We start from the raw sequence: 27,204 nt of genomic DNA, 5'->3' as shown, positions 1-27,204 counted from the left end.
CACATACAATGCACTACTGCATTTCTGTGGACCCTACAGTATGCATTCCCTAACCCTAACCATGACCTAATTCTAACCTTATGCTTTAAAAGCCCTGAACAACTACTCTCTCAAATAACTCCTCACTACGAGCAGTGAAGTCCTCCATGTTTAAGTTAGGAGGAGAACTTTTGGTTATTTCAAATAATAGATTTCTGCATTTTTTGTTTCGTTTGAGCTGTTATCACTGGTTGGAAGTGGGTGTGGTTCAGTTGTAAATATGTGTTGTCTCTCTGATTATTATGGTTTTAAGTGATAAACTCATCATAATAGTGAGGGATTTTTTAACGTATTGTATACTTTGATTGTTGCTTATTTAAAAAAACACACATTAAGTTGAACAAACAACGTACTGGCCCGTGCATCCTCGATGCCTGAACAGCATAAATGTGAAAGCATGTCTGTAAATCGTATCAGGGAAACAAGAGGTTGGAGGTCATTTTTGTACCATAAACAGTGACATTAAAGCCACAATAAATTTTTTTTGTAGCAATTTTCCAGCCAAGTGTACAGTAAAGGGGCAGAGCAGAGCTGGTATGTTTCTATTGACACATCTAAAATTGATCATTGCAGAGTCTTTTTACTCAACTCATAGAAAGGACAGAGGCGGTTATTTTTAATGCAAAAATTAACATTAGATATATTTGAATGATTGTTTTTATCTACAGTTATTAATAAATTTTCACTATTTCTGTTTACTACAGTATGAATCTGTACTAGTATTAGTGAAAATTCTTATTGTTTCATCCATAAAAATCAAGATCCTGCTTTATTACACTGAAAAAACCGAACGAACCAAAAAACTATTTGTTTAAATAAAGTGCAGCCATAATCTCTACAGTGACGGACTCGTACTCCTGTTCCTCGTGGTGACTGTTGGGAAAAAAAAAAACGGAGGAAGTGCTGATGTGTGCAGTGTCACCGCTGGCTTTTACCTCACTGACAGTGACTTTATCTCCTCAGTGGCCCTGCCCTACATCTTAGAGTGGGTGAGCTGGTCTTTCTAATGCGAAAAGCTCTGTCCAATCTGCCCCCAATCTTATCGAGCAATGTTAGCACGGATGTAAGCGAATCATTTTTCACTTTACCAATGACCCGGAGACCTTTCTCCACTGCCTTTTTGATTTCACCCTTCAAAAACGCCCGCGATGTGAGACAGGAGGAGATGAACAAGATAAACGCTACACTCTTACTACACTCTACTCTCTTACTACACTCTACTCTCTTACTACACTCTACTCTCTTTCTACTCTACTCTCTTGCTACTCTCTACTCTCTTACTCTAGCTTTCTGAATGATCAACATTCAGGTTTTGCCAAATATTGGAACATACAGTTTGACTGTGCGCTGCAAAGAAAGTCCTCGCTACTATACATTCATAACAATGTAGAACACATTGGATGAGCTAAACAGCAACTGAAGCTTTAGGTGGGTTAAATGTTAAGGTTGGGAGGTTAAAACACTTCTCAGAACAAAATAATACAATAAAAAATGCCGGCAACGCTTTATTTTACAGGTTCATTAATTTTATACTAATTTCCTGGAAATTTCAGAGAAACATGCAGGCATTATTAACCCGTTAATTTATAAGGCACTGTACAGAGAGAGTGGTGCAATTTGGCCAAAAAATCTTGATAAATTAGATTCTTGACAATTCTTTACTGACAGGAAATGCTTAAATCTCAGTGTGTACTTTTTAATGTCAAATGCTATGTTAGCGTATTAGGTTTTTTCAATATTTTCCTAAAGTTGCTGCTGTGAAACTGTTAATTATTAGGACATTTCTTTGAAAGGGTTATTGGAAATGTGCTCAGTATAGATATTTTAAGAAACAACCTAATGGGCTAATATGTAGTTTGACACATAAAACTACACGCTGAAAACTAGTATATTTTCCTGTCAGTTAAACAGTTAAGAGGCCAGAATTCTATTAACAATTTTTGCAAATTACCAATTACTTATGAACAGATATAATGAATCAGCACTTACCAACTAAAACACCTTTTTTCTGTTTTCTCTTAAAATTTGTACCAAATTGCACTACCCTCTGTAAAATACCCTAAAAATGAACCGTTAAGTACCCGCAAATTACACATGAAATTTCCTGGAAAGTAACATAATATTGAAGGACCTTTATAATAAATTTTTCTTTTCATTTCAAAACTTTTCATTTCATATGCATATAAAATACAACATATAAATGTAGAGTCAATCAGGAGTTTTTAAATTACAGTAAGCAAAACCCTAAACCCAAAACCTTAACGAAAATAATAATCTATGTGAGATGTGGTTGAGAAAGCTAAAAATATGACCTTGAGTTAATTTTGTGAAAATTTCCCCCCAAATTAACCCTCAAACACTAATCAAAACTTAAAATATTACCGTAGATCTAGTGGTAATTTCATTGTTATGGTATTTTTTGGATATTGAATATAAACTGTATCGCTAAATAAATTATGGACTTTCAATGATACACAAAACTTGATTTAATTTCCAGCTCAGTTGAAGGAGCTAGTAGTTTTCTTTTTATGAAAAGATTTTTATCTTCATATCCTATTTGATCGATATTTTTATTTAGAAGCCTTTATAATAAATATATACAAAAGCATATACAAAAGCAAAAGCATATTCATTTTTAGCCTGGATGACACCATTGACCTCTACAGAGCCGAAAGGAAATGACAGTGTTATCTATCTGTTAAAATTCTGCAGTTTTGCAGCCCTTTGGGTAGAGCTATGAGCGCTGCTTCTGCCAGGGTTAGAAACTCAATTTCCCATGGAGCTCAATGAGTAGAGCCTAGCACTAAAGCTGCCAAGGTTAGGGATTTCATTTTCTCGGTAGCTTGGTGGCTCGAGCCTATATATCAGCACCAGCACTGTCAGGATATGAGCTTCTGCTCCCATTGGGGCCACCCATACTCAAGATGTATGCACTCCTGCTACTGTAAACCACTTTGGATGGAAGGGCCTACAAAGTGTCATATGTTAAATATGCTTTGTGGGAACTGATGGCCTTTGAATCACAAGTTGGCCAACAGTTACCACTGGAGATGCCACAGCTGAATCCCAAAGAGGCTGGACTCCTAAAACTTTCCACAAAATGGGAAATACATTTTCACAAGAAGGGATATAAATGTATTTTCCACCACAAAAGATTTACCAAAGAGAGGCACAAAGATGACTGACTCGGATATGGTGTGGTGGAGTGGTATGAGGTGAATTTTACAGTACCACAATTATTTCCCCTGTGAATAAAGGTTTCACTTTCAACAGTCATGTAAGTGTAGTATTCAGACCAACTACTGATATAAAAGTAGCAATAAAACTGTTACTCCTAGTCATTACAAACACATGATGTTCAGCCAAATCCCTATAACTTTATTTTAAATCCTAGTAGAAATCCCAAAGTTTTCAAAGATACCGAATATGTGTTGCATTTGAATATTTCACAAACATCATACACAGTAGCTGCATTCAACAGCTGGAACAAGCTGATACAGAAAATGTGATACTGTCAAATTGAATGGAATAAGATTATTTGGATTATTGTTACTGGTGCATTACACATGCAAGCAACATTTTAATGTAGTAGATGGTGGAGGTGGAGCTAAGTAATTTATATACTGCTCCATACTGTAATAATATCATATTTTGTAAAGTCATTATAGGTTTTATATTTACAATCTTAATCTATAAAGTAACTACTAACTAGTACATAAATGTAGTGGAGAATATTTTCCTCTGAGATATAGTTTAAGTATAAAATATAGTAGAATAAAATGAAAATATTTAGTAGAAGTACTAAATATAAAAAGACAAAATTGCACAGCACAGTAAATTTACTCTTAGCTTGAGATTTTTGTACTGAAATACAACCCGTGCATTTAACCTCTAACCCTAATGGGGGTGAATATTGAAGACAATGTCGTACAACAGCTGAATTTGCGGATCAAATGGAGTGTATTCCAATCCAGTGCTGTTCAAATGTCTGTATGTATATCACAGCTGCTTTGTGGACATCGAACCTAACATAAATGGACTGTAAAGCCCGTTGAAATTCTTAATCCTTCTCATTTGCAATTTTCTTGGGAAATAAACCACACACCATACAGGAACTCAGATGAAAAAAACTAAGAAAACCAATGTGGCATTTCATATGAAAGTAGATATTCACAAATGTGTGTGTGTGCCTGTGCTTGCACGTCTGCAGCCTGAAGCGGAGGCAGATGTGGGTGGCAGGGAGTCTGTAGCGTGTCGCCCTACTTCCCCTCCCTGTGGACCGACACATGGTGATGAGGATAGGCTGGATGTCTCTCTGCATGTGTGTGTGTGTGTGTGTGTGTGTGTGTTTGTGTGCTTCCTTTACACTTCATAGTGGAAGACAGATTAGCTGACCTCCGCTGGGACACACACCCCGCTGATTTACAGACTGTACTCATTTAAGAACGCCACTGCATGTATCATATTTTGTCATGAATATATGATTATGAAATTAGCGGTGGTGACATAACGTATTCCTCATAAAACTGGTTTATTCTTTTAGTTAAATTTTGGACTTTAATATAAATTCCCTGGTTAATTTAGTAAAATCACGACAGATGCTTGGTTCAGTTATTCAATTCTGACCATAAAGAAAGTTTATGGAGAACATCTTTTGGCAAGTTTATGCAAAAATCATCTTTTATTCCTGTCTGGAACATGGTTGGGATGTGCTGAGAATAGCGAGCTCGGTGTCTGTTCTTCTCTTGTAAAGGCTGTGGCCATGTTTGGGGCCTTGCTGCTATGTTCAGAAATACCATTTTACATGCAACCTTTTGTATCAAAGCAGTGGAAAAAGTGAAAGTGAGCGAATAACAATAACAAGGTCAAAACCTAGTATACAGCTGGACCGTGTATGAAACGCTGGAGGGCTTTGAACTTGAAACAAGGAAACGGCGACACTCAGTCAGTCACTTAGTCAACGTTTACATAGCTGGCCTGCTGTGGACCAGCCAAAAAGAGAAATGTCAAAAAAATGAATCCTTTTAGAGTTGCTAATTATCTTCTGATGAATGCAGATTGAAAGTGCTCATGCTGTTTGACTGAACCGAAGCCATCAACACAATTGATTATGCAGTTTTCATTGACAGGCTGAGGCTCATGTCTGCGGGACTACCTTGAACTACTTCACATCCTATCTGTCAATCAGGTAAATGTCAGCCTTCATTGCTGATTATGTTGCTTCAGTGTGACTAATTATACAGAAACTTTTTGACTGGTACAGTATGTGCCGCAAGGCTGAATGCTCATGATATTATTTTATAAGTTATTCCTTTCATTTTGTGTCATACATACAAGTGCTCAGCCCACATGAGCTTATAAGATATCAAATAATTGACCCCACTGACCTCTACAGAGCCAAAAAATCCTCAGGTCTTTTTTCCATTATTCCCCAGTCGAAAGGTTTTTCCTTATCCGAATTGAGGGTTTAAAGAGGATGTTGTATTTCTGTATTTCTGTACAGACTATAAAGCCCCCTGAGGCAAATTTGTGATTTGTGATATTGGGCTATACAAATAAAATTGACAAATATGCTGCTGCAGTGGTAAAACAACAAGAACATAATTTATTATATAAAACAGTATACTGCAAACAAATAACACTCTCTCCTCTCTGGAACTCTACAGATAAAATCTGCCACAAAAAAAAAAAAAAAAGCTCCCTTACAAGATTCAGCATTGCACTCTGTAACATCGCCGGACTCACGATGGACAGTTTAAAAAAAAAAAAAGGAATCAAAATCAATGTAGTGGAACCAGATACATTTCTTATTCCATGCATTCTTCTTCCTTGTCAAAACCTGGCACCTATTACCCAGTGCTCCTTGACTCGATTCACTTGACTATACAGATTCGGGAGTGTTATGCTATTGTAGTAGCGGCTAATGTAGCCTTGAACCACTAGCTTCAAGCACAGGTGAGGAGCGGGCTACAGAGGTCTGGTAACCTCGCTTCTTTCAAACTATTGCTCTCACTTGAGACAATATATCAGATTTCATGCAGCTCCCTCTGGAGCCACACATGTTTTTCACATATGCAGTAGCACTCCTGTGAACAGACTTTACTGTGTAAAATCGGTGGAGTTGCCTTTTAAACACAACCCAAAGTGCAGATATTTATGATTTTACCAAATGTTATAGCGCCTAAACCATCATATAAAGAGCAACAAAACCTCAAATGTGCTTTGTAATCAGTTTGTTGTAAAATTAGTGACTTCTTTGACATGCTGATGACAGGAAGTAGCACCCAAAATGCAGACAAACAGGCAGAGAAGGAAAGTTTTTAAGTTGACATACAAAGACACGAGGGCAACAACGTCAGGAATGCAATGATGGATGTGTGAACGGCTTTCTATCTGGAGTAGAGAGACACAAAGATGGACTTACTGCAATGATGAAATCATAATTGTTAATCCTAATTTTTTGAAGACTACATATCTATGATTTTTGGATGTCTAGAGAAACTTACTTTTAATGTAACGTTAAAGTGATACAAAATTTAAAGAATTTCACATATTTTCATTCTTTTTATAGCTTGTTTTACTAGTTTGGATTAATTGCTGTACTACATTTGATGAGGACCTTTCTAATCATGTTCTTAATTTAACCATATACACAATTAAGTCGGCTTACATGCTCCTCAAATCAGCGTCCAACTACTCCTGCCTCAATTTGTTCTTTGCTTGCTGCGCTTCATAAGACGTCTTTCCTGTGCAAAAAGCTGTTGTGTTGTTTCACACAAATACACACACACACACACACACACAAACACACACAATCTTCATCTCTTTTACTTCCCTCTGTCAGATAAAAAATGAATTATTCTACAGATGGGCATGAAGGAGCGATTGCATCATGTTCACATCTCAGACTGACTGATAGCTTCGCTCTCCATGTGTGCAGAGCAGAGAATACCCTACATGCTATTTCCAATTAGCACTCGGCACTCTTTAGAGAACGGGAATTAAATTCATATTTTGACAGATGGCGGCTCTGAGGGAGCGGAGGGAAACTAAATAACGGCACTGCATTGTCGAATGTTCAGCCTTGATAAAATTCAATATGGATAAGTCACATAATCATAGGATGCAACTGAGAGTCTGGGTTTCTCTCTTTGACTCTCTCCTCTTCTCTGTTACACTATATTTTCATGTTTACTAGATTTTACAGGTGCACGTACATATCCGTTGGGATCATAGCTTGTTTTTGTGCGGTGAAATACAATAAATGAAATTATTATTATTATTGTTATTATTATCAGAACTAGCAGTTTCATCCCACTCCACTGACAAAGCCATATTAGTTCTGCTGGCAAGTTTTCAACCCGCAGATATAAATTAATCTACCTTCATGCTTTTACAAATGTTGTTTCCAAACATTCTCACCAGAGAAAAACACAATTATATGCAAAAAAAAAAAAAGAGTAGCTAAAGAAATTCTGCCCAAAAGTGGTTTCGTTGTTTTCTAAATTTCCCTGATATATTTTTTCAGGTCACATACCCGACCGAAGCCGAGAGGAGCATCCTGTTCACACTACAGACTGACTCACTAACAGCTGTGTGTGCAAAAAACCCAGAAATAAGTGTTTAAAAATCTATCGGCTCTCAGTCAGAGTTGAATTTGAATGTCATCTTTCAATAACCCGTTTCATCGTTTCATCATTTGTTCTCTCTCCCTTGTATTCTTTCTTTTTTTTTTTGTTTTTGCCCGCAGCGGTTGCCGTGGCAACAAGGTATCAGTATCTTCTGACCTGACAGAAACTCTCTTTCATCTGAGCTGTCTGCTCTGCATCCCTAAATCAGACTAGTCCAAACAACAGACACAGGGAGGATGATACTTACACCCCAAAACCCACCGACAGTAAACACGACACGAGTGTGCGAGAAAACTAACGGTGCAACTTGGAGAGTTTCAGGGAAAAACACGTGTTTTAATGCTCCTGTAATCAATGCTTTCATATTAACAATGATTCAACTGTGTAATGTAAAAAGGGTCACATGTAATGATGAAACTACAGCATCTCTATTAAATGTTTAGTTTCTTTTACGTCACTGTCTTGGTTATGTGATATATTTACTGTATGGTTTACTGTACAGTCTCATCAACCTCGTTTCCAGCAGCAGCAGGAAGCTGTTTTCAGCAAACAAGCTCTAATAAATTCAATGTACACAACCTGCCCAGCACCGAACAGCAGCAGAGAGATAGATAGAAGTTAGAGACTATAGCTGGAGAACATTTAATCTCTAAAGAGTCAGATATGTTTCTCAGGAGTTGAGATCAAATCAGAGCTAAAGGAAAGTAAATCATGGACTGACATTCATCAGGGGGACAGAATCACGACACCGAATGAATGTTAATGTTTCTTTACTACTGAATATGTAAATAAGCTGCAAAGTTTAGTCAGTTAATCGATCAATCAACAGAAAATTAATTGCCAACTGTTTTGATAATTGATCATTTTAAGTCATTTTTTAAGAAAAAATAGTAAAATTCTCTTGTTCCAGCTCTTTAAATATATATTTTCTTGCTTTCCTGAGTCTTCTATGATGGTAAACTGAATATCTTTAGGCTACAGACTGTTGGTCAGGACAAAACAAGACATTAGAGGACGTTTTCACCATTTTCTGGCAGTTTAAAGACCAAACAACTAGTCGATTAAACAAGATTATAGTCAACAAATTAATCAATAATGAAAATAATCATCAGTTGCAACCCTAAGATCAGCAAAGAGCAACAAGCCTTTAGGGTGATGTCATGTCAGGGCTGAGTGTGGACATGATAACTATAGAGATTGTCTGTGTGACATTTCCTATACAAAATTAAGTAAATCTTTAAAAATATATTGACTTTTCTGTTATTGATAACATAACAAGCCAGTTTAATCCCCCATTAAACCAATAATGAACTGTATATAGATCTTTGGTACAAAAAAAAGGTGAAAAAGTGAAAATAGCACACACATGTTGCTAAATATGGCAGTTTTATAAAAGAAGTTTGGTTGAATATATAACATCTCCTATACAAAATGAATTGAATAACACAAATATCGACTTTCCTGTTATTCATAACACTGTAAAAGTGCCTGAAACTTGAATTTGGAAAAAAACAAGCAATTTTGACTGCTGTAGTTATGTTGCATCAGTGACACATTAGCCAGCTAGCATCCCGGATTTGTGTTTGGGTGAGAAGATTGGATTCCCATTTGTTTTTCGTTCTGTTCATGTCGCCATCTCATGTCTGCCAACAAAACTAACTACCTTGCATTGTAACCGCCGCCGTCTCAAAATGTGAGAAAATTATAACTTAGAGCAGGATCCAACAAATCAATAACCAATCCCAGAGTAAAGCAACATGATGCACAGCGACATTAAACACAGGGTAACAAAGCATAGTGCAAGGCGCACACTAGTACGCTGCAGAGACATGACAAGCCAATTTAATCCAGAATCAGACCAAGAATAAAGAGTAAAAAAGTGCACGGAAGGAAAAAGTGAGCACACGTGGCTAAATATGACCGTTTTATGAAAGAAGTTTGGTCGCATATAAATAAAACAGACATTAATGGAAGCAGAAATAGAAATTACATTCTGTTTTTTGTGAGCATATTAGGAATTTAGGGCTTTTTGTTTGTTGCTTTTCGCAGTGCAGAATGACTCACTCTCTTTATTTCCATTTAGCTCTTATCCTAATTGCTTTCTCTCTCTATCCAACTATCCTCTATTGCGATGAACTGCCTTGTTTCAAATCCACCGTCCCCCCGTCCCCGTATGGAAGCCTCACTTCATCAGTGCATTAAGTTTAAGATTAACCACCAGCTAAAAATTAGGAAATGACGCATTCACACAGATCCAGTGTGTTAACAGCATGATTCTTCACACCTTTTCAACCATCGTGCTTGCCAAAAATTACCATCCATGAATGCAAATGCTTCTCACATACGCCCCCTGGGCTCACACTTAGGTTCAGGAGACGAATAAAATTGAATTAAAACCAAAATATACCAAACAAAAGAAGGGATTGAGCCTACTCTTAGCACCCACTGTAGGAAAATATTTGAGAATTCATTTAAATCAATGCTGAAACTGTCATATTTAGACAAACTTCTCTTTATACAGTAATATTCTTAGCAACCCCCCCCCCAAAAAAAAAGCCTGATGAAAGGGAGTTTGAAGGAATAATGATTTTTTTTAAATTTAATTTCACTTCATCCCTTATTACAACCTTAACTACCCACATCCTCGCATTATGGCCATTCATTCACCGAGCCAGGTGGGTGTTCAGTCCATTAGACATCCGCAAATGCACACACACACACACGAGAGAGATAACTCCCTGTCCCTGTTCTTTGTGTTTCGCCAAAAGAAAATGCAGTCTTCACCTCCATTTGACAGTAACCTCCTTCACATTATTTCCTGCTCGCTGCACAGCATTAAAGCAAAGTGACACAAAATGAGACGGAGAGAGAGAGAGAGAGAGAGAGAGAGAGAGAGAGAGGTCTAACCATATGAGACTACTTTTAACTGACTTTACTTTAGTTTGGAGTTATTGGGTTGAAATCATTTTCACTCTCATATTAATTGGCTGAGTCTTTCGGAGCTTCGCAAGGACAAATTTCACATTAATGGTATTTTTGTGAGCCTTGAACCTAAATGGGCCTGAAGTGTATTCATAAATATGAACATTTTTTGAAAGCTGGAAGGAAAAAAATATGTTCAGTCTGCAGTACAGAACAAATTTCAGAGCGATTAATAAAAACGAGCAATGTTCAAACACTGGTGCTAAATCCAAAAAATGTAACATTTGGATTGAGATTGGATTCTGTATGCTTTAGATTTGGTCCAATCTGTAAAGGCCGATGTTTATCATGTGTACACGGAAGGAAAAAATAAAGAAATAAACAGTCAGTGACAACTTCTGAGTCACTGTGGGAACGTCTACAAGGAGCTGTCAATCATCATCAGGGTTACATCTCTTAGCGCATCTTTCTCTCTGGCCCTGAGGCTAAAACCTACACACACACTCACACACACACACACACACACAAACACACACACACACACACACACATTACATTACATCAAGTGCTTTTTCTTCATCCTTTCCATAACATCTTTTTATATTTGGATGTTTTTTTTTTTATTCAAGATCAATTTAATGACTGTATTCTTGAAGTTATTTTGTGACTTGATTTTTGGTGTACCCACTTTTCCTCAACATGCTTTGTCTACTTCTACTTCATATTGTGCTTTTTTAATAATTTCTTCTGTGTGATAAGTCTAGTTTGAGTTTGAGTAACAGCCCTAGTTATAACAGAAAGATAAAGAGTTGAGGAAGAGTATCAGCGGGGTTCCTCTTTCAAAATCGACCATGTAATGCGGATGCCCTGGATTCTGGTTGGTAAAAAAAAACAAGAATTTGATCATCTGCTTCTTTTTAGACTGGATTTCTTTATGCACGATTGTCGAAAGTCGCTTAAAAAAAGGAGTTTATTATCTTTTCATTCAACTCTAATCCAGACACCAACTTCTGCCATTTACCGCTCAAACACGATTCCTCTTTCTAAATGTCTTCAACTCTGAGTGTTGAAAAGGAAGATTAAAGATCATATCCTCTTATTCTTTTGTGGTGTCAGGTTCAAACAAATTATTAAAAACTGACCTTTCCTTGCATCCCCTTTTATTGCTGAGCAGGTTTGTCATAATACTGACTGCAGAAATAAAACCCAAAGTTAGGTTGGATACCTCTAAGCTGTATGTGTTCCCTTATCAAAGCACGTTTGTGGGGGAAATTCAAATTTTGTTCTCATTTCATCAGCTTCCAGGGAAATGAAAATGATCTGTCAAAGAGATTAATTTTATTTTGATATGATATTTTATGCTCATTAGTCACCATGTAAATTGCAGCACCCTAATTACTGTGTAATTCATCATTAGTACACATCACAAAATTTTACAATTTTACATCACAGAGGACTGAAATGAACTCCTTTACTATCAAAACTGAATTCACAAACTAATAATGTCAGCTTAAATAAACTAACCTTCCGTATGTATTCAATAAACTTCAAGATGATGTATCACATTAACAAAAAATACCTGATTTCGCCTGTTCGCCTGCTGGCGAGGGTGGCTCGCTAGCAGGCTTTGCAGGGATGAATGAGTAAGAGAGGAGGAGGTAGGAGTAAGGTAAGAGTAAACTGTTCCCAAAAGCAATGAAATGAAGAACGAGGCATGACTGAAGATGAGACAGAGAAGGCGGGACACGTCAAAAGGGAGTTTGGGTGGTTCTGTTTAGTAAGCAGCGCCTGAAGGGCACGGAGGACTGACAGAGAGATAGAAGAAAGAGAAGAGGGGAGAGTGAGAGTGGAAAGGAGAGAGCTGGATGGAGACAGACAGAGGGCAACCTATGATTCAGCAGGGCAGGGCACATGTCATGTACTGAAGCCACATACGGTTCAGGACTGTCATTCCCCCTCTCTCACCCTGTCGATCCTCCCTCTCGGTTTCTATTTCGTTACCGAGAATAAAGCCGTAAAGCCAGATACGGGTAAAAAGCCAATATCTCTACTTTGGACTTGAGCTGTGAGAGGTAGCATATGGGGCAAGGGGGGAAGTTTAAAGAATATAGAAGTCGGAGGAGCGGGTAAACTGTTATCCTCAATGTTCCTAACTCAACGTAGAATCCAGCCAGGTGTGAGACCTCTACATCATCCCCGAATCTCTGATTCTTTCAGCGATTTAAAAAAAAAAGGTCTGGTGAACAGCTGTTTCCCTGCTTGAAAACACAACCAAGACAATCTGAGCTTTATGGGAGGAATTATGAATGAGTAAAGCTTCTCCCTCCTGAGCCGGAGCCAGAAGCCATTCACAACAGAAATGGCGACAGGTGTGGATGACATCAGCGTAGTTGTACAGGTTGTTGTGAATTGATTTAAAGAAACAACAACTTTTAAATCGACATATTTAAGTGCTCCTAGCCATCAGCTTCTGCGCCAACTGAAAAAGATGTTAACAAGGTGGATATGTCAGTGCAAAATAATTCTGAAAATGGCTAAAATGAACACGTCAGACGCAATTCAGACTCATCAGGGTACCTAGAGACACCTGACTTTCCTGGATGATTTATCGATCCTACAGGTTTACGACTGTAAATCCTATAACGCCCACAAACCTCAGCCTGCTGTTGCTAAGAAGCCGGTCAATGGTGCAAATCAAAACTGCAGCAGATTCAATTTGTCATTGCGATAGGAAACAAAGCAGTGATCTGTACTCGCTGAGTTCATTTAACACTGACCCAGAATCAAGAAGTACATCATTAGTTTCAGTTGGCCATTAGTGGTGCACCAACAGGATGTTAAGCTTGGTGATTGGATATTTGTTGGGATCTGTATTTGACTTCTCTTCTGCAGTTTCTTTTCTACACCAACTCTTTGTGTTAAGAGTTTCAGGTCTATTCAAACCTCACAAGTGCTTCAACTGTCACCCGACATTGTCACATTGACTTGTGGAACCATTGGACGCCTGAAACAACTCCTCCGACGTCTTTGCTCGATGGGCTATTACCTTATACTGGCGTCATAAGAAAATATACATATTTATAGAGTGTTGTTTATTCTCGATCTCAACCTTGAACTTTGTTAGAGTTGTTTAGCTGGTTTGAGCCTTTTATAGTGACAGTGAAATCACTTCTTTCATGGGTCATCAAATCCAGTATAAAGATGAAGTGCAAGAAAGTGGCGGGTAAAGAAAGGTAATGTGGGGATAGCTGGAGTTATTTTTATCTCAACAGCTATAAAAGACTAGTGTTCCTCTTATGTCCTAGTGCAGTTTAATACGGCCACACGACCTGAGCAGTGATCCTTGATCGGTTCTCTTTTTCTTGGAGGTTTAATGACTACAGACCCTGGAGTAGATCCATATCTAGGTGGAGCAAGGGCAAAGCAGCGTATCTTAATGTACCCAAACTCTCGTCTTCATCCCGGCTGAGCTGTGGGGGTGGAAAGATACATGGTGTGATGAGTTCAGGCTTATAAAGAGAAAGAAAGAGACACTGAGTCGGAGAAACAAGTGGAGGATATACGACTGAAATTAGAAGAAAGCGCTTTGGGGTAGGTCAGTTCAGACGAGTCCACTTCTTTTTCATTTCAAATATCATTAATTATAAATTATTATGAATATAGATAATGCTTATTAGTGCATATTTCAAATATTTATGAGACAATAAAGTGAGGTAATTACAAATAAATAAACTGACCATACTATACATGCTAAATACTGGTAGATAGAATAATGACTTGAATCACTAGGCCATTGCATATTGATATACTGTATATTTATGGTGGGATATACTCATGTTTCTTCTTTGCTGTTGCAATGAAAATGAAAGTCCTCATAACGCCAGCACTCCTTACCAGTTTATACTGCAAAAACATTAAGAAATAAAGAAATAAACTATGCAAAACTAAATGGTGACAACTGGGTTTTAAGTGTGTAAAGTATGTACTGTATAATTCAAACGCTGCCCTCAAAAACTCCCTTTAGGAAGTAGTTTATTGTTAGAAATAACAAATAATAAATAATAATAAAGCCTGTAAATATATTATGGTACAAATTATTATTATTAATATTAATATAATATATTATTACAGCTGAATCAGAAAAGTAGTAGACTCTGGATATGAATTTGATAATGCAGAGTATTATTTTATTTATTAGGCTTCAATGGATGGCTCCATGTGTAAACATTTTTATATTATTATTTTAATGTTTAATGGTCATTTATTCTCTCTTTAATATCATAAAAAATGAGTGTTGTGGATGGACATGGCCTCTATGATTCTTAGCACATGATTAAATCATTTTCAAGCTAAAATAGATACTTCTGTGTGACACAATATGAAGTGCAGTCAGTAATAATTCATAGTATTGATGAATCACTAAATTCAAAGAGAAATACTAATCAATAGGCAGTAGTGAGAAGCAATGAAGGATTGTCTGTGTGTTTATATAGCAGCAGCAAGAGGGAGGGACATAAAGAAGAGACTAAATCGTCGGACACTTGGGATTCTTCTCTTCTGTTCAGGTACTTACTGAAACTCCCACCGCTCGCAATGTCCTCCCATCGATGGCCAATGGCAAGCTTTAGAAAAGGAGCATTAAAAAGCCATTTGGACAGGGCAATTTTAAGTCATTTTGTTCCACTATCTTTTTCATCCAACTGCTCAATCACAGAGGTCTGCTGGCCATTAGCACGTTTTCCACCTGTGTTCATGGCAAGTTGTCATAATCGTTTAACTCACCGGGGCTGGTATTAGGAGGGCTGGCAGCGGTATAGTTGTATGTTTACACCTACACACACACACACACACACGCCTGAAGCAAAAGTCAAGTCAAGTGATTGTGTGTTCACATCTAAGAAATGCCAACAGAAAAAAAAAATATATACACACACAAAAAATGACACAAGGCGGCTAAACTTGAAATGTACCAGAGATAACCCTCGACATCTCTGCAGCAAGAAGAAGCTGGACTTTAAAATGTGAATATTTATAACTAAAAGACTTTCAGCGCACTCATACTGTGACAATATGACCATATGTTCTTATCATTTTATGTAATTTTGTTGCTTAAATGAATGATTCCAAAAAAAATTGTGAAGAGTTTAGATTGATGTCATGCATGAAAGTGAAAGACTTTATTGCACTAAACATTAAGTTGATCTCTTCATGTGGATATTATTATTATTTTATTACTAAGAGCAAATGGTATGAAAACACATAGGAACTTTAGATAACAACAACAATGGAGAAGATATTTGAAAAACAAGACCTAGGCCCAATAGACAGAATGTACCCTTTGTTGCATGACGTCCACTGGAGCGGACAGATGTATTTTCAGTCACAAAAAATAATGTACAAAAAAAATATTATGAAAAACTTGATAAAAGTATTTCAAACATCTTATTTAGTTTAAAAATATACTTTTTACCTATTTTTTTTCTCTGAGAATAAAAGTATTTAACAGATATTCCTGAGCTACTTGGTGCGTTTCCTCCACCCTCTGCCATTTTGAATTTATCAATATCACAAAATCACAGAGAGTCAAAAATGATATTCAGATGGAATTGTAGACGACACTTTGGGGGTTCACCACCTGGTAGTTGGGACATGGTACTACAACTTCAATGGTTCAAGATGGCTTCCAAATATCTGTCCACTGTAGTGGACACCGTGCATGAAAGGGTTAAACATGAAATACTTTGTTGTAGAAACATCTGTGAACTGCTAATTCTTTGAATCATCCCTAAAAGTTTTCCAAGCTTGTGTCATATGATTATACGTTTGATTTCAAAATGTTCAGTACATGAAAACACAGATGACTCTTTTCTCACAAGACATTATTACCACAGTACATGTGCTGGTTATGACACTCAGTACTTAAATAGATGTGTTAATGTTCAATTTTCAAGTAATTACACTTTTTTTTTTAGCTGTAACACATTCATGAACACCTTCTCTGGAGAATTCTATCAATAGTTTGAATATTGTCAGCAATTAATGATGTTTAGAAGGTTAAAACCAGAGTAAGACACCGACTCCTGGCTTAGAAAGTTAACTGCTACTGGGATGACTTCACCCAAATCGTTGATGGCTGCTGTGATTCCCAGCTTTATTACATTCAAACCATGAAATCACATCTTTTTAGAGTTTGGGGCATCTTCGGTGACAGTACCTTTAAGTGGAAAAAATGCTCACCACCCTAAATGGTGGAAATTAGGTTTCACTCATAGGGAGCCAACTGGGGAGTGCCACTGATCTGGATTAACACAGAGCCATGCCCCCTGTTAACCCACTCCCAAACTCCCTGACTCAACTTTGGTTGATGAAGGGACAGGCTGAAGGGCAGTGTTTCGGTTCTTGATAATAAATAGAAGAAGAAAAAAAAAGGGGCAAAAAAAGGACACGAGCTTTAGAAAAACAGATGTGACAAAAAAAAGTGGATACAAGACTGAAGAATGGACAGAAAGAACAAGAAGAAGCAATGTGCTACTGTGAGGTGAGGCAGGGAAATTGCCTTGCACTGTCTGCCACCCTTGCCCAGTTATTAATGACCTGTGACTGCAGGGTGGGTGCAAGCAGCGAGCATCCCAGCTTGCACTGCTCTGGGATAATCTGCATCCCACTGCCATATTCTTCACTAAGCACCAGCTGACAAGACCCATACTTCACTATAAATTGGGCCTTCCAGATCCATTAGCGTCTGTATGTCGGCATGGCCAGAAAAGTGTGGATCAGACGCTCGATGGAAAACAGAACAATAAATAAAAGAAAACGAACGTCACGTTGTGTGGAATAAATGACAAAGTTATTGTTTTAATATTCAATCCAAAACATTTGCTATTCAATTGTGTAAATAATTTTAGAAAGCCAAGTCACACAGGGGTGCACATCAGATGAATTGCAGCAATCAATATGAATTTCTGTTCTTTTTTTTTGCCCTCTCTCTCCTCTCTCCTCTTTTCTGATTGCATGCCAGTGTATCCCTGTCTACAGCAATAGAAGGGCAGAAGGTAAATTGGCCTCAGCAATCAGTATCCATTAAGCTCCATTGCAATAGTCGATTCTGCGTTCGCCACTGAGTTCACCCGCTGAGAGAGGAATATAATTTTACAATAATAAAGCCTCATGTGTTTTTCTCCATTTAAAAAAAGAAGAGCACAATGAATTCTGCTGGGAAATGTGAAGGAGAGAATCAGCCATTATTGATACTGCTAATGCTAGACTCAAATCCAACAGCTTGAGGGCAGTAATTCTTTTAATATATTAAATTTAATTCATTTCAAAGCTTGTGTCTAATCATACGGTCACTGAAATGACAGAAATACACACTGAAATCCACACACATGGGCACATATGTGCACTCAGCAGTGTACTGTGTGTTAAGCCAGGCTCAGACTACAGGAGTTTTCAAATCCTAACCGATTTTGAAATTGGGTTGCATCACACACATAAGGAGAAACTTCAAAGATGCTCTTCTCTCTAATCTCAAACATACACACACTACAACTTTTGAAAATAATGGCGCATCACACACTACAGGATATTATTTAAGATTATTGTGCCAGAGGAAGCGATGCGATCTCACGTGATAAACAGCTCCTCTCTTTGTCCGTACAGTTATGATATGTTATAGAAGACACGTTATATAGGCGGTCCTGTTTTGGCCACATATCGATTAGGGATGTGCAGAGAGCCCATTATTTGTATTTGTATCTGTATTTGTTTAGGCAGCAAAATTATTTGTATTTGTATTCGAATAAAAGTGGAAAGAGGCTTAAAAATCCTGTTTTTGTATTTATTACACTTCTAATTTTAGAAAATTAAAGTGTTACAATAAGTGTTCATGAATAAACTACCTTACGAAGGAGGTCCCCACATCGGGTCTCGAACTGGAGTCTCCCAGATCATAGACGACTGCGCTGACTACTGAGCTAAAACTTTACTCATCAACTCATTGCAGGCAGACCTCTGACTATTTATTTTTCATTTATTGCCTATTTTTTACAACCCAACTTTGTGGAAAGGAGAAGGGGAACGACAGGTGATGGAGAGTCCCTTGCAAACTGGTATTTGACTTTTTTTTTCTTCTCAAAAACAAATAATTTTTAAAATATTTGTATGAAACAAATATTCGTATAAAACCCACTATTTGTGCTTTGCAGAATAATGTATTTGTATTCGGGCACACCACTAATATCGATAAGTCTTTCCTCCATCTAAGCCGTCCAACACACCTGTGCTTGTTGTTGTTTCTTCACCATTTCAAAAGTCCTCTCATTAGCTTCCATCTCTTGTAGATTTATGTGTCTCATTGACTATTTTGGTCCCGCTTGGAAAGTGGTGATGTAATCATCCAGATTTTAACTTAATTAAATATCAAACATGTTTGAAATTATCGGGGCGGCCCAGATGAGTCTGCGAGCAGTTCTGGAGGTTTAAGATTGGATCTGTTAGACCCTCACATTACCAGATAATCTGTACCGAACATCAGTACCTACCGAGGTTCCAGACCAGATTTCTCTAATTGTTGGGAGGTGGTAAATTGGGGATAAATTGGCACCAAAACTCCTGTAGTCTGAGCCTGGCATTAGTGTATAATCTACTCTTCACCTTCACCAGCTGCGGCTCACAGGAATTGCAGCCACGATAATGCCATTCGGTGATACGCATGTAATTCTTGAAGGCAGTTAAACAGGCTGTGAGCTCTGATGTTCTGCATCGCTGTGGCGAGCCCGGTGGACACTGAACATTGGTTGGGATGTGAGCGAGCCAGGAGCGGCCCAGCTGGTCAATGAGACACACCTGCAGCTAATTAACCTCTGCCTATATGTGTGTGTTTCAATGGAAGTTGACAGGAGAGGGGTTTCTGTAGCAAACTGCCAACGCCCTGCTATGCACCTGGAAGCTGAAAAGACTACCAGTCTGCTGAACACTGCAGCTTTCAGCCCTGAGACAGGAACCTTTAATTAGCTTGTGGACAGGTGAACTGTTCCAAAAATGGCGAACGCAGATGTAAGCGGTCTTTATCCATAAATGGATAATGTTAATGTCTTTATGCACAAAGAGAATACACCTTTCTCTGTGTGTTATGTAGAGACAACTGAATATTTCTAAAAGTGGGAGTGACACATTTTGGTAATATTAAATCTCTATTGGCAACAGTCCTACATCACCTTGGCTGCCTGCAGGGAAGTCAGTTTGTCATGCAGGAGCATCATCATCAGACAGTGGATGAAACTTGGCGAGCCCAGGCTGAGGACAGAGCTTTTCTGAGAATCTAATGCCACCGTCCAGCAATATTTTACCCATAATATCTTCCTATCCTCCCTGGCACTCGCTACCAAAGAAGCGCATGTGAGGAAGTGCAACGAAAACATGAAGGATGTGATCTTGTATCTGCTAGGTCTCATTATGGATTGACACAAGTGACATCTCACCTAGGGACTGAGCCTCTATCTGGAGAAAAAGTGTAACTGTTTATGTTAATCTTTCAACTGCAAACTCAAGCTATTGCTAGCAAAGTCCACTTGATTAGATGCAATTTCTCCAGCAATTAAGGTATCATAGTAATGCTCATTTTTGGGGCCATGCCAATGTAAAAATGTTCTTTAAAACTAAAATCACAGGAGACTGTTTTACTGACAAATCTGTCAATACCTTCAAATTTCCTGTGTTTGTTATTTTACACATGAAATTTGATTTTTAAAACAAAATTCATGAACTATAGCTAATTTTCTTGAAACATTAACCAATGGAAAGTATACTAATATAAATAATCAACAAACTAAATTCCCTGCTTTTCGTATGAATGCACAGAGAAAATTTGCTTTTGCGTCTTTATTTAAATTTGCACTTGCAGTCTGTGTGTAATTAGCACCTGAATGACTAAAGCAGCAGCTCATGGGTTATGTTACTAATTGTAATCCAGTGCAGCTTCTCGCATGCAAGAACAAACAAATACACAATTACATCTAGTGAGGAGGGAAACGGTGAACGCCATTAATGTGTGCGATGGATTCTTTTAATCTGGTTTCAAGGAGACTTGCTGTCAAAGAGAGATTGCTTTTGTTGTTTTGTAATGGGTAGTCTAAATGAGAATGTTGCCATTTCCTTCATCCCAGACACACACCAATTAAACTAAAAGTAGTCTTTGCCTTTGTAGATAGTGCTTTATATTACCTCTAATTCTATAGTTCTATAAGTACAAAATACAAAATCTTGATCCAGGATATAAAGAGTTTCAATCTGCTCCATGTGATTGTTAGGCCTAAAAGAAACTCACATCGTTCACATCTTAAGAGACCAGCTCAGACCCCCTCTGGCTTTGGTATCGTAAGGCCGTCAAGCACACAGACTTGACAGCTCTTTATCCGTATCCTGGTAGGATGGATTTGCCTTGCCACAATAAGTCAATATGAGAAAGAAGGGCTGATACCGGAGTTGGCGCCAGAGTTGTCAAGTACTTGTGAGCATTAAGCCAGTTCTTTCCCTCCTCGCCTTTCATATGGTGTGAATTCAACAAGATGTGTCCCGAGACTTCGCTTCTCAACACTGTATGGGAATGTCAGGACGGAGATGCATGCATGCATGCATGAAACACACATGCAAAAATGAAGAGCACGGGAGCAACACATCCTTGAACATACAGAAGGAAACACTAACATGCACATAAAGAGTCTTGCCAGCATGTCTTGTGACAACTAAATGAAAAGACCTGGAGCAGCTAACTGCACAGCTTTCTAACAAAATACATAAACACCAGAGAGTAAATCCACATTAACTGATTTTTGAGCTGAAACTTTCTATAAACCTCTGTAAAGCCGAGAAGAGCTGCAGAGTCGGGTGATAATTCTCTGTAATTTCATCACTATGAGTGACACCTCTGACATTGTCATTTGATTAATTGTTAATATTGAAAATATAGATTATAGTTGCTTTAAATGTGACCTTTTGATCTGTGAAGCTTACTGTGATACCATAAAGAAAAGTTAAATTATGTATGTTTGAAAAGTATGATAAATGTCCTTTTTCACTGTCAGGTTCTGTATTTAAAGCCCCTTATTGGAAGATTTAAAAACTGGCGAACAGCTAAGCATGCACATATCCCCCACCTTTCTCCCTCATGGATCTAAAAGTAAAAGAGAAACATCATTGACATTTTCTAATTTTGTCACAAACATAAACATATTCCATCAGAATGAACATCATTTTGATTGTCCCAACAAAAACTAGCCTTTATAAGCTTCTGTATTGGATTGATAAAACTGTTTTGAGTTAAGTCCCAAGTCATTTGAGATAATTCCAAGTCACATGTTTTAAAGTATATAAAAAAGCAGTTTACAAGTCTTTCAGGTCTTAATGCTGCCCATTAAGATAACACAGCATTTAAACATGTTGCTTTCAAAGCTGTAAATAGTGTTTATTGAGACTATTGTTACAAGACAGCTGACAGCATTTGTGGTTTGTTCAAGCACCTTAATTGACTGTCGTTTACTTGTATGTCATGAACAAACCTCCTTAATATCAGCGCAAAACCTCTTCGGGAGGAGTTGTGGGTGGATTGGATTGTATGATGGGTCAGCAAAGCATGCAAAGTAAGTCAAGTAAATAAAGTCTCAGATCAGTCTCAAGTCCTCATTTTTGTGATTTAAGCCTGAATCTAATCCAAGTCTTAAGTCTACAGCTCCGTGGATTACTTTAGGTTTTTACCACTTTTACTTTGTCTACTGTCTACTAATTGACTTTATCTCTGCACTTTGCTCATTTATTTTGCAGTTTGTTCCCATAAACCCACATTGTGTACTTGAGTTTGTTTTCTCATGACGTTGCTGAATGATGATGATGGATATAACTACATGAACATATTCCTGTGGGGTAGTGTATTGCTTCTCAAGTTGTCTAAAGGTCAAGGTCAGACTATTGCCTGTGGTGCTTGTATGCATTCACTTTCATGCTCAAGAACACTTAATTCTACTGTCTTTCTCTTATTCTTCCATTCAAATGAATACTATTACTGTTGTGGGCATCACTACGAGACTGGAGCAGAAATTTGAACAATTGTGATCAAACAACATTGCTCACATGATTAGAAGAGCATTATTCCAACTCTCCAAGGTGACTTGGATTGCCCTTGCCTTAGCAGTTGACCCATGATAAAGGCAGGAAGCTTAGAGCAATTGCACATTTTATGCTTCCTTTATATCTTATGGATTGAAATATGCAATACAACATGAAATACAGGGGTTTTATTCTCAAGGAAATTGGACTTGCATGGTTACAGCAATGTTATCATCTGTGGTGCACACAAACCTGCCGAGCATGAAATCAGATCTCATAAAGATAGTGTAAATTAAATTTGTCTTCAGATTTAAATCTCTAAATCTCTCTATGTGTGTCTATGGGGTGTGATATGATGCATACGCTGTAGAATATGCTGATTCTGACTCTGCCTTACAGTGTCGTAAAAACCGCTCAGCTCCCGGGCGTTCGATTCAAAAAGGGGTTGAATATGTTTTCAGTGTGGCCAAGACAATGATTGCAGAAGGGTTATGTAGATGATGAAAGGTTGTAAAGAAAGAGATCGAGGTAGGTTCAAAAGAGATAGGGAACACTATTCAAAGAGAATATATTTACAGTCTAGTCTATGTTAGCTCCTGAATACTGCATTATCCTGTAAAAGTTCCTGAGAATGGGTACTGCCAATCAGCAACATCCCAGTTTAAACAACAAAAAGATGTCTTGTCAACAAAAGCAGTTTTGAACTCAGTTTCTTCTGCATCTCACCAATGAAAAGATTTGACATACTGTATGTAAGGATGACAGCAAAGAGCCTTTGTTGCTCTTTGAGAGATTCAGGGGGTAAACCTAAACAAATCTTTGATCTCAAACACATCCCATCAAGCAAGCTGGGTGACAAGTTCAGTGTTGAGTCTTGTCAGCATTTTGAGAACTAAATGCACATCAGTGATTCGTGTATAACCTCTAAGTCTAACCCCTGAGGTTCTCTGAACTGTTTGCAAGCTACTTTTACATGAGAGACTTTAAAATCTTTATGAGTTTGCTTAAGATCTGGTTATGTCTGGCTCCTAGCTCCATCTTTGAGCTGGAATGTGGTGTAAAATCTTCATGCTGTGCCATCATTCACCAACTACATCCGAGAACGAAAGAGTCGAGCGATTCTTTTTTCGACATTTTGGTCTTTATCACAACAGCCTGAGCCAGCAAAACCAATAAAACCTTTACATCTCTCCTCTAAAACATGATCACATGCTAATATGATTCATTAATTAATCAATTCTTGATAAGTATACAATGCTGAAGCTATGGATAATGATCAATGATAACATGTTTTACATCTACTGTCAACGTGTCAACATGCATGGCAACTACAGTGCAGTTAAGGTTAGTGAAAGATTGTGACAAACTGGTTAAAGTATGTTTAGGCTACTTAAACACTTGGCTCAGGTTTGGGAAGGACGGTGGCTTGTGGATTGTTGATGGTCTTCATTATTCCATCAAATGAAAATATTTCAGGTTTCCTGTGAGTTCAGTCTGGAATTCTTTGTATCTTTTGAAACTTTGGGATATCCACCAGCCTATTTTAAAATAAAGTTCTGTAGGTTTGAGGGTTTTTTTGTCTGCACAGCATGAAACTGTAAGTTTCCTCGGTTTTTAAGGAGTTACTTATGTTGCCCACTTGCTAGTTCTGCCTCTCCAGTGAGGATGTGCTGTTTATTCCTGTTTAATTCATCAATGTAACTTGAATATTTTTGGGGTTGGCTCTCAGAACTTGTGATGGGCAATATTTTTTCGACATTTTAAACTAAAAGATTAATCAATAATTGGAACATTCATAGATTAATCATTGTAATAATTCAATAGTTAGCTCCTGCCCTTTTCCCTTCCTCATCTTGAATTTGTCTGTTTTTGCTTTATGTAACTGTGTCTGTTGTTTTATTACTTGTCTTGAAACCTTTTATTCAGTATTGTTCTGCAGTTTGTAAAGCACAGTTTTGAAAAAATAGGTTATATTACACCTTGTTTTGTTCAAAGACAAACACTTTCCTCTCTCTGCCTCGCCTTGTGTCTCACTCTCATTCTGTTTGTGTAGCCGCTGGAGTCATGACTCTAGTTTTGTCCTCAGAGACCCCGAGACAGTTTGACTGCCCAACTCAGAAGATGTGTCCACTTTCATCCAGCCACTCTCTCCTCTTCACTCACACCCTTCCTTCCCCCTTTCCGTTGAGACCACAGCATGCCAGAGGTCCTTGGCAGCGTTGGTCTGCCCTGATGGTGAATCTTTTTAGCTGGCATAATTCAAGCCTCAGTCCATCTGAGGCCCGTGCCACTTAGTGTTAGGAGATGAGTTGGACAGAGAACTGTTGGCTGGGGAGAAGGGATGAGGTCTGACGCTTGGACAAGATGCGTGTTGAGGAAAGGATGGCACGGAGGAGGTTAGCAAGAGACAGATGGGGGGCGAGAGGGGGCTGTCTGTAGGGAAATTTGGAATAGGGAACAGGGATGTCAACACTGAGGCAAACTCTAGCACGAGACAAAAAGGTAACCCGGGAAATTAGGATTTGATGAGCTGCGAGCAAAGGAGTCAAGGAGAGAGATGCTGTGACAAGATTATTTGAGGGGTGATGAAAGAAGAGGGAGGCCACAATCTTCCACTCTTCTTTTCCAACTTTGCACTTACCAACTTTTTGAAGCAGGAAGTAGTTGAATAAAACAGGAGAAAAAAAAGGAAGAAAGAAAAAGGTGGTGTTACTGAAAAAAATAAATCAAATTGACTGTATGACATTGTGTATTGTAGTAGAGAAGAAAGAACAGGGACTTGTCAGAAATAAAGAAGGTAGTTGAGAGAGGGATCGAAGCCAATGAGAAGAATGACCTGAAAGTGGGTCGATCGATTCTTACTATTAGAAAATGAATTGAGGATAGAGATTTTTCCTGAGAGTTAGAGAAAGAAGAGAATAGATGAATAAGAACAGTAATGAATGAGGGAAAGCGTTTTGAGCTAAACCGAAAGGTGTTTGGGATGTGTCAAGGGTTCACTGGGGTTGCCAAAAAGTGAAAAGACTACTTTCTTTTTTTCCTTGTCCCTCATTCCTCAGTAATGACTTGGTAACTCCAAGACAATTTATATGGAAATTCACCTGAAAGAGTCATGTCCATTAATAGACTAATAATCAGTAACAGTGACTTAGGCGAGAAAAGCAATTTAAGGTTATGGTTAAGATTTGGCTCTTGGTCTGTTAGAGAACAACTTTGTTTCCTGATGTTTTAACTCAATTCTCTTCACCCCTGAAGTTACACGGAGCATTGTTAAGCCTTCGAGGTGCTACAAACAGTTAAGATCCTAGAACTGTTTTCTTTTTCCACAATGAAAGCTAGGGCAATGCAGCTATTTCCTGTAATTACCAAGCATGGGTGGACTTTGAGAAAAAGCCACCCCTCCAAGGCACATTTAAAAGGTCCCTCTGCTATCTAGCCAACCACTGCTCTCTGGAACAAACTACCAGACGACGTGAGATCAGTCGACGTTGTTACCACATTTAAAAGAAAACTTAAAACTTTTCTGTTTTCCCAGACTTACAGTATGACTAGCCAGGTTTTACCTGTGTGTGTGTGTGTGTGTTCTGCTACTGATTGACAACTGTACCTGAACACATATTATACATAATATGGTAACACTTTATTTCAAGGGTCAGTAATTCCCTAATCATTTCACTTCTCAGAGAGGACTGACTTTAGATCATTGTGTTGAGTTTAAAAACTATCGCTGTTCCCTACTGTTCTCTTATCCTTAAATCAAAGTAAATATTCATTCATTATTCCTTTATTATTGGAAGTGTTGAATTGTGTGCTTGCCTACAGACAAATTATACACGTTTGTTCATGTTCAGCTGGCCTGATGTGAAAGACATTGTCGGTTATGTTCAATTGGAAGTGCACCAATTGAAAATTATCTCCATTTTACCTTAAATGACCTAATCTTTTACATGTTACCTCCTCTGAATTTACAGTGTCAAATCAGGTCTTTTTTTTGGAAATCATAAGACCCATTAAATAAAGCATTATCTACAAAACCATAGGACACCGTACCATCAAAGCTAGCCAGTAAGCTAACCTCTTATTTCATCTTGTCTTTAATTAGTTTTACAAATTTTTATTTTGATTTACTGTGGCACACTGTGCAGCTATATGATGCAGGAAAACAACAACAATAATAATAAATATTAGACTTGGTATTAGCATATATCCAATATTACAGGACTTGGATCTGGATAATCATGAGCATATTGGCTTTAAAAGAGAAATTATATTTATACTGTATCACTTCAAACAGAAGCTCTGTCTTAAGGGCTCCCTGACCAACCATGTTTAGTAGTAAGTAAATATCACTATGACCAACAGATACAGAAGCAACACAATCCACAACTGTTTCCATCTGACATTTGACAAATTGTTAAAGTGATGAGGATGGTAACAGTTCTTAGCCACCAATACATTAAGGTCAGTAGGTTGGTGTACAAACAAAGCGATGGGTGTCACTTCAGTGAACACC

General features: G+C 37.9%; 1 protein-coding gene across 2 annotated transcripts in view; it reads right to left on the bottom strand.

Moving 5' to 3' along the window:
* Positions 1 to 27,204, bottom strand: part of LOC137197313 (pro-neuregulin-3, membrane-bound isoform) — a 380,681-nt gene that overhangs the window by 47,253 nt on the left and 306,224 nt on the right. The gene's annotated exons all lie outside the window — the stretch shown is intronic.

This window comes from Thunnus thynnus, chromosome 14 (assembly GCF_963924715.1).
Source record: "Thunnus thynnus chromosome 14, fThuThy2.1, whole genome shotgun sequence".
Taxonomy (NCBI): domain Eukaryota; kingdom Metazoa; phylum Chordata; class Actinopteri; order Scombriformes; family Scombridae; genus Thunnus; species Thunnus thynnus.
Note: the sequence above shows the minus strand (reverse complement) of the source record. Positions and strands in the feature narration are given on the sequence as shown.